Source organism: Hyperoodon ampullatus (assembly GCF_949752795.1).
Source record: "Hyperoodon ampullatus genome assembly, chromosome: 6".
In the NCBI taxonomy this organism is placed as follows: domain Eukaryota; kingdom Metazoa; phylum Chordata; class Mammalia; order Artiodactyla; family Ziphiidae; genus Hyperoodon; species Hyperoodon ampullatus.
The window spans coordinates 91,948,160-91,957,514 of NC_136919.1; positions in this window are offsets into that span (position 1 = coordinate 91,948,160).

Consider the following 9,355-nt stretch of genomic DNA (forward strand, 5'->3'; position numbering starts at 1 on the left):
AACCAAGTGTTTTAATTGACATCAGATGATCAAAACAACAAACCCTGAGAACATAGAAAAAATATAAATAAAGATATGAGCAGAACTTAATACAACAGAAAACGTATAAAATTGAGGTGATTTAGTAAGTCCAAAGAATATTCTTTGAAAAGATTTAAAAGACACACTTTGATTAAGGAAAACAAAAACATAAGTAAAGAATATACAGAAAGAATCAGGACAATGTTATAGCAGAGAATATATGAAATGCCAGTAAATTTGAACATTTCTGTAAAGGGGACCATTTCCTAGCTCCTAAAGTTGACCAAAACTGACACAAGAGGAAATCATTGAAGGTCATCATGTCTGCCCTTGGCATTCTCGGAACGCCCTGTCCTCAGAATGCAGCATCGGTAGTCCATGGTAACCTGCGGAGAGAGGGCGGGGCTGAAGGAGGTTGGAACACTGCCCTCACTGAGGGAGTGGGTGTGGCCATCTCTGCTGTGACTGAACAAAGGGCAGGGGAGCAGTGGGCCCAGGGCAGGGCCCTCAGAGGCCAGCAGGCCCAGGGGTGTGTCACAAGCATTTGGCCCAGGCCAAAGGGCACCTTCTTTGTCCGCACAGCTTCCCAAACACTCACATTTCCACTCAGGCCGCCCTCTTTGTTGAAGTGTGTGTGGAACGTGTCCTCGCAGTACACCTCGCTGCACAGCTAACCATAGGACTGGGCATCGTACCTTCCTGCCAGGTGACTGAAGTTCGCAGGCAGATGGGTCCCTGGGACCAACGCGGAGAGGCTCCTGCCCTGACCACAGGTCGACCACAGCCGCTGCCCCCGATCGGGGGCCACCAAGCAGCCCTGTCTGAATCCCCTGCCTCTAGAGGGAGTATTGGACCAACACTTCTAAAAAATGGGGTCCTTGCAGGCAACTCATCGGAGGGACACAAATAAATCTTTGCCGACTTTCTCCTGGAGCTTACGAGCGTTCACACTTAAGCCTGATACAATGTCAGCTGTTTAGCTAAACATGAGCTCATGATCTAAATTTACACAATAATGAAGAAATCAGCTACAAGGGGAGACAATCAGCAAAAACAATCAATATGAGAATTAGTTTCCCAAGGCCATCCATCAGATGTTGGAATAATCAGGTGCAAGGCAGAAAATATACATAAAACTGGAACTGAAACAAGGAACAAGGATGTTTACTAAGACTGGTAGGATCTCTAAAACATTTGTAAAGTACATGTCATTGATAAAGCTAAATACTCAAAGGTTGTGTAATACAACAGATTAATCATTGAGAAGAGTGAAATTATGCTGTTTTGAAAACTATGGCAGGTCAGATTTTCTGCCTAATGATATAAGAAGATTTCTCTCAAAAATACACATTATTTCAAAGACTTATTGGCTGTGAAATAAGTTAAGGGTATTTCAAATGGCTTGTCTGCAAAGAAAGGTGAGATGTAGGGAATCACAGAAAGTCGAGGGGAAAATATGTCAATATATACATTGCTATATGGTGAACTAAGCCTTAGGCCAGCAACAATGGAGAGGACCTGACCCTTAGAAACTTACAAGTAAGCTGGAATCTTCAAAAGTTCAAATCTTTCTAAGTAAAAAGATTTATTAAAATGAATAACCAAGTGTTTTAATTGACATCAGATGATCAAAACAACAAACCCTGAGAACATAGAAAAAATATAAATAAAGATATGAGCAGAACTTAATACAACAGAAAACGTATAAAATTGAGGTGATTTAGTAAGTCCAAAGAATATTCTTTGAAAAGATTTAAAAGACACACTTTGATTAAGGGAAACATAAACATATGTAAAGAATATACAGAAAGAATCAGGACAATGTTATAGCAGAGAATATATGAAATGCCAGTAAATTTGAACATTTCTGTAAAGGGGACCATTTCCTAGCTCCTAAAGTTGACCAAAACTGACACAAGAGGAAATCATTGAAGGTCATCATGTCTGCCCTTGGCATTCTTGGAACGCCCTGGCCTCAGAATGCAGCATCGGTAGTCCATGGTAACCTGCGGAGAGGGGGTGGGGCTGAAGGAGGTTGGAACACTGCCCTCACTGAGGGAGTGGGTGTGGCCATCTCTGCTGTGACTGAACAAAGGGCAGGGGAGCAGGGGGCCCAGGGCAGGGCCCTCAGAGCCCGGCAGGACCAGGGGAGTGTCACAAGCATTTGGCCCAGGCCAAAGGGCGCCTTCTTTGTCTGCACAGCTTCCCAAACACTCACATTTCCACTCAGGCCGCCCTCTTTGTTGAAGTGTGTGTGGAACGTGTCCTCGCAGTACACCTCGCTGCACAGCTAACCATAGGACTGGGCATCGTACCTTCCTGCCAGGTGACCGAAGTTCGCAGGCAGATGGGTCCCTGGGACAAACGCGGAGAGGCTCCTGCCCTGACCACAGGTCGACCACAGCCGCTGCCCCAGATCGGGGGTTGCAAAGCAGCCCTGTCTGAAACCCCTGCCTCTAGAGGGAGTATTGGACCAACACTTCTAAAAAATGGGGTCCTTGCGGGCAACTCATCGGAGGGACACAAAAAAATCTTTGCCGACTTTCTCCTGAAGCTTACGAGCGTTCACACTTAAGCCTTTTACAATGTCAGCTGTTTAGCTAAACATGAGCTCATGATCTAAATTTACACAATAATGAAGAAATCAGCTACAAGGGGAGACAATCAGCAAAAACAATCAATATGAGAATTAGTTTCCCAAGGCCACCCATCAGATGTTGGAATAATCAGGTGCAAGGCAGAATATATACATAAAACTGGAACTGGAACAAGGAACAAGGATGTTTTCAAAGACTGGTAGGATCTCTAAAACATTTGTAAAGTACATGTCATTGATAAAGCTAAATACTCAAAGGTTGTGTAATACAACAGATTAATCATTGAGAAGAGTGAAATTATGCTGTTTTGAAAACTATGGCAGGTCAGATTTTCTGCCTAATGATATAAGAAGATTTCTCTCAAAAATACACATTATTTCAAAGACTTATTGGCTGTGAAATAAGTGAAGGGTATTTCAAATGGCTTGTCTGCAAAGAAAGGTGAGATGTAGGGAATCACAGAAAGTCGAGGGGAAAATATGTCAATATATACATTGCTATATGGTGAACTAAGCCTTAGGCCAGCAACAATGGAGAGGACCTGACCCTTAGAAACTTACAAGTAAGCTGGAATCTTCAAAAGTTCAAATCTTTCTAAGTAAAAAGATTTATTAAAATGAATAACCAAGTGTTTTAATTGACATCAGATGATCAAAACAACAAACCCTGAGAACATAGAAAAAATATAAATAAAGATATGAGCAGAACTTAATACAACAGAAAACGTATAAAATTGAGGTGATTTAGTAAGTCCAAAGAATATTCTTTGAAAAGATTTAAAAGACACACTTTGATTAAGGAAAACAAAAACATAAGTAAAGAATATACAGAAAGAATCAGGACAATGTTATAGCAGAGAATATAAGAAATGCCTTTAAATTTGAACATTTCTGTAAAGGGGACCATTTCCTAGCTCCTAAAGTTGACCAAAACTGACACAAGAGGAAATCATTGAAGGTCATCATGTCTGCCCTTGGCATTCTTGGAACGCCCTGGCCTCAGAATGCAGCATCGGTAGTCCATGGTAACCTGCGGAGAGGGGGTGGGGCTGAAGGAGGTTGGAACACTGCCCTCACTGAGGGAGTGGGTGTGGCCATCTCTGCTGTGACTGAACAAAGGGCAGGGGAGCAGGGGGCCCAGGGCAGGGCCCTCAGAGCCCGGCAGGACCAGGGGAGTGTCACAAGCATTTGGCCCAGGCCAAAGGGCGCCTTCTTTGTCTGCACAGCTTCCCAAACACTCACATTTCCACTCAGGCCGCCCTCTTTGTTGAAGTGTGTGTGGAACGTGTCCTCGCAGTACACCTCGCTGCACAGCTAACCATAGGACTGGGCATCGTACCTTCCTGCCAGGTGACCGAAGTTCGCAGGCAGATGGGTCACTGGGACCAACGCGGAGAGGCTCCTGCCCTGACCACAGGTCGACCACAGCCGCTGCCCCAGATCGGGGGTTGCAAAGCAGCCCTGTCTGAATCCCCTGCCTCTAGAGGGAGTATTGGACCAACACTTCTAAAAAATGGGGTCCTTGCGGGCAACTCATCGGAGGGACACAAAAAAATCTTTGCCGACTTTCTCCTGAAGCTTACGAGCGTTCACACTTAAGCCTTTTACAATGTCAGCTGTTTAGCTAAACATGAGCTCATGATCTAAATTTACACAATAATGAAGAAATCAGCTACAAGGGGAGACAATCAGTAAAAACAATCAATATGAGAATTAGTTTCCCAAGGCCACCCATCAGATGTTGGAATAATCAGGTGCAAGGCAGAATATATACATAAAACTGGAACTGAAACAAGGAACAAGGATGTTTTCAAAGACTGGTAGGATCTCTAAAACATTTGTAAAGTACATGTCATTGATAAAGCTAAATACTCAAAGGTTGTGTAATACAACAGATTAATCATTGAGAAGAGTGAAATTATGCTGTTTTGAAAACTATGGCAGGTCAGATTTTCTGCCTAATGATATAAGAAGATTTCTCTCAAAATTACACATTATTTCAAAGACTTATTGGCTGTGAAATAAGTGAAGGGTATTTCAAATGGCTTGTCTGCAAAGAAAGGTGAGATGTAGGGAATCACAGAAAGTCGAGGGGAAAATATGTCAATATATACATTGCTATGTGGTGAACTAAGCCTTAGGCCAGCAACAATGGAGAGGACCTGACCCTTAGAAACTTACAAGTAAGCTGGAATCTTCAAAAGTTCAAATCTTTATAAGTAAAAAGATTTATTAAAATGAATAACCAAGTGTTTTAATTGACATCAGATGATCAAAACCACAAATCCTGAGAACATAGAAAAAATATAAATAAAGATATGAGCAGAACTTCATACAGCAGAAAACGTATAAAATTGAGGTGATTTAGTAAGTCCAAAGAATATTCTTTGAAAAGATTTAAAAGACACACTTTGATTAAGGAAAACAAAAACATAAGTAAAGAATATACAGAAAGAATCAGGACAATGTTATAGCAGAGAATATATGAAATGCCAGTAAATTTGAACATTTCTGTAAAGGGGACCATTTCCTAGCTCCTAAAGTTGACCAAAACTGTCACAAGAGGAAATCATTGAAGGTCATCATGTCAGCCCTTGGCATTCTTGGAACGCCGTGGCCTCAGAATGCAGCATCGGTAGTCCATGGTAACCTGCGGAGAGGGGGCGGGGCTGAAGGAGATTGGAACACTGTCCTCACTGAGGGAGTGGGTGTGGCCATCTCTGCTGTGACTGAACAAAGGGCAGGGGAGCAGGGGGCCCAGGGCAGGGCCCTCAGAGCCCGGCAGGACCAGGGGAGTGTCACAAGCATTTGGCCCAGGCCAAAGGGCGCCTACTTTGTCTGCACAGCTTCCCAAACACTCACATTTCCACTCAGGCCGCCCTCTTTGTTGAAGTGTGTGTGGAACGTGTCCTCGCAGTACACCTCGCTGCACAGCTAACCATAGGACTGGGCATCGTACCTTCCTGCCAGGTGACCGAAGTTCGCAGGCAGATGGGTCACTGGGAACAACGTGGAGAGGCTCCTGCTCTGACCACAGGTCGACCACAGCCGCTGCCCCAGATCGGGGGTTGCAAAGCAGCCCTGTCTGAATCCCCTGCCTCTAGAGGGAGTATTGGACCAACACTTCTAAAAAATGGGGTCCTTGCGGGCAACTCATCGGAGGGACACAAAAAAATCTTTGCCGACTTTCTCCTGAAGCTTACGAGCGTTCACACTTAAGCCTTTTACAATGTCAGCTGTTTAGCTAAACATGAGCTCATGATCTAAATTTACACAATAATGAAGAAATCAGCTACAAGGGGAGACAATCAGCAAAAACAATCAATATGAGAATTAGTTTCCCAAGGCCACCCATCAGATGTTGGAATAATCAGGTGCAAGGCAGAATATATACATAAAACTGGAACTGGAACAAGGAACAAGGATGTTTTCAAAGACTGGAAGGATCTCTAAAACATTTGTAAAGTACATGTCATTGATAAAGCTAAATACTCAAAGGTTGTGTAATACAACAGATTAATCATTGAGAAGAGTGAAATTATGCTGTTTTGAAAACTATGGCAGGTCAGATTTTCTGCCTAATGATATAAGAAGATTTCTCTCAAAAATACACATTATTTCAAAGACTTATTGGCTGTGAAATAAGTTAAGGGTATTTCAAATGGCTTGTCTGCAAAGAAAGGTGAGATGTAGGGAATCACAGAAAGTCGAGGGGAACATATATCAATATATACATTGCTATATGGTGAACTAAGCCTTAGGCCAGCAACAATGGAGAGGACCTGACCCTTAGAAACTTACAAGTAAGCTGGAATCTTCAAAAGTTCAAATCTTTCTAAGTAAAAAGATTTATTAAAATGAATAACCAAGTGTTTTAATTGACATCAGATGATCAAAACAACAAACCCTGAGAACATAGAAAAAATATAAATAAAGATATGAGCAGAACTTAATACAACAGAAAACGTATAAAATTGAGGTGATTTAGTAAGTCCAAAGAATATTCTTTGAAAAGATTTAAAAGACACACTTTGATTAAGGAAAACATAAACATATGTAAAGAATATACAGAAAGAATCAGGACAATGTTATAGCAGAGAATATATGAAATGCCAGTAAATTTGAACATTTCTGTAAAGGGGACCATTTCCTAGCTCCTGAAGTTGACCAAAACTGACACAAGAGGAAATCATTGAAGGTCATCATGTCTGCCCTTGGCATTCTTGGAACGCCCTGGCCTCAGAATGCAGCATCGGTAGTCCATGGTAACCTGCGGAGAGGGGGTGGGGCTGAAGGAGGTTGGAACACTGCCCTCACTGAGGGAGTGGGTGTGGCCATCTCTGCTGTGACTGAACAAAGGGCAGGGGAGCAGGGGGCCCAGGGCAGGGCCCTCAGAGCCCGGCAGGACCAGGGGAGTGTCACAAGCATTTGGCCCAGGCCAAAGGGCGCCTTCTTTGTCTGCACAGCTTCCCAAACACTCACATTTCCACTCAGGCCGCCCTCTTTGTTGAAGTGTGTGTGGAACGTGTCCTCGCAGTACACCTCGCTGCACAGCTAACCATAGGACTGGGCATCGTACCTTCCTGCCAGGTGACCGAAGTTCACAGGCAGATGGGTCACTGGGACCAACGCGGAGAGGCTCCTGCCCTGACCACAGGTCGACCACAGCCGCTGCCCCAGATCGGGGGTTGCAAAGCAGCCCTGTCTGAATCCCCTGCCTCTAGAGGGAGTATTGGACCAACACTTCTAAAAAATGGGGTCCTTGCGGGCAACTCATCGGAGGGACACAAAAAAATCTTTGCCGACTTTCTCCTGAAGCTTACGAGCGTTCACACTTAAGCCTTTTACAATGTCAGCTGTTTAGCTAAACATGAGCTCATGATCTAAATTTACACAATAATGAAGAAATCAGCTACAAGGGGAGACAATCAGCAAAAACAATCAATATGAGAATTAGTTTCCCAAGGCCACCCATCAGATGTTGGAATAATCAGGTGCAAGGCAGAATATATACATAAAACTGGAACTGGAACAAGGAACAAGGATGTTTTCAAAGACTGGTAGGATCTCTAAAACATTTGTAAAGTACATGTCATTGATAAAGCTAAATACTCAAAGGTTGTGTAATACAACAGATTAATCATTGAGAAGAGTGAAATTATGCTGTTTTGAAAACTATGGCAGGTCAGATTTTCTGCCTAATGATATAAGAAGATTTCTCTCAAAAATACACATTATTTCAAAGACTTATTGGCTGTGAAAAAAGTGAAGGGTATTTCAAATGGCTTGTCTGCAAAGAAAGGTGAGATGTAGGGAATCACAGAAAGTCGAGGGGAAAATATGTCAATATATACATTGCTATATGGTGAACTAAGCCTTAGGCCAGCAACAATGGAGAGGACCTGACCCTTAGAAACTTACAAGTAAGCTGGAATCTTCAAAAGTTCAAATCTTTATAAGTAAAAAGATTTATTAAAATGAATAACCAAGTGTTTTAATTGACATCAGATGATCAAAACAACAAACCCTGAGAACATAGAAAAAATATAAATAAAGATATGAGCAGAACTTAATACAACAGAAAACGTATAAAATTGAGGTGATTTAGTAAGTCCAAAGAATATTCTTTGAAAAGATTTAAAAGACACACTTTGATTAAGGAAAACAAAAACATAAGTAAAGAATATACAGAAAGAATCAGGACAATGTTATAGCAGAGAATATATGAAATGCCAGTAAATTTGAACATTTCTGTAAAGGGGACCATTTCCTAGCTCCTAAAGTTGACCAAAACTGACACAAGAGGAAATCATTGAAGGTCATCATGTCTGCCCTTGGCATTCTCGGAACGCCCTGGCCTCAGAATGCAGCATCGGTAGTCCATGGTAACCTGCGGAGAGGGGGCGGGGCTGAAGGAGGTTGGAACACTGCCCTCACTGAGGGAGTGGGTGTGGCCATCTCTGCTGTGACTGAACAAAGGGCAGGGGAGCAGGGGGCCCAGGGCAGGGCCCTCAGAGTCTGGCAGGCCCAGGGGTGTGTCACAAGCATTTGGCCCAGGCCAAAGGGTGCCTTCTTTGTCCGCACGGCTTCCCAAACACTCACCTTTCCACTCAGGCCGCCCTCTTTGTTGAAGTGTGTGTGGAACGTGTCCTCGCAGTACACCTCGCTGCACAGCTAACCATAGGACTGGGCATCATACCTTCCTGCCAGGTGACCGAAGTTCGCAGGCAGATGGGTCCCTGGGACCAACGCGGAGAGGCTCCTGCCCTGACCACAGGTCGACCACAGCCGCTGCCCCCGATCGGGGGCCGCAAAGCAGCACTGTCTGAATCCCCTGCCTCTAGAGGGAGTATTGGACCAACACTTCTAAAAAATGGGGTCCTTGCGGGCAACTCATCGGAGGGACACAAATAAATCTTTGCCGACTTTCTCCTGAAGCTTACGAGCGTTCACACTTAAGCCTGTTACAATGTCAGCTGTTTAGCTAAACATGAGCTCATGATCTAAATTTACACAATAATGAAGAAATCAGCTACAAGGGGAGACAATCAGCAAAAACAATCAATATGAGAATTAGTTTCCCAAGGCCATCCATCAGATGTTGGAATAATCAGGTGCAAGGCAGAAAATATACATAAAACTGGATTTGAAACAAGCAACAAGGATGTTTTCAAAGACTGGTAGGATCTCTAAAACATTTGTAAAGTACATGTCATTGATAAAGCTAAATACCCAAGG